Source organism: Eimeria tenella, genomic scaffold (assembly GCF_000499545.2).
Source record: "Eimeria tenella Houghton genomic scaffold, Eth_scaff2520, whole genome shotgun sequence".
In the NCBI taxonomy this organism is placed as follows: domain Eukaryota; phylum Apicomplexa; class Conoidasida; order Eucoccidiorida; family Eimeriidae; genus Eimeria; species Eimeria tenella.
Genome location: NW_013542387.1, coordinates 1 through 228, shown reverse-complemented (window position 1 = coordinate 228; position 228 = coordinate 1).

The following is a 228-nucleotide window of genomic DNA, read 5'->3' as shown; positions in this document are numbered from 1 at the left end:
GGGGCTGCTGCTGCTGCTGCTGCTGCTGCTCCAAGCCTGGGCGCATGAGCGGGCCCCGACGGTCCTCCTCGCCGCGCCAACCGCCCAATCCAAACGCGGAAATAAAAGTTTTTTCTTTCTTTAACTTCTCTTATTATTCAACTTTGCCCTTTCTTTCGCCGCAAAGCCGAGCGCAACACCCCAGCCACTTGCCCCGGAGGGGAGGCCGCACCGCCGGCCAGCCACCCC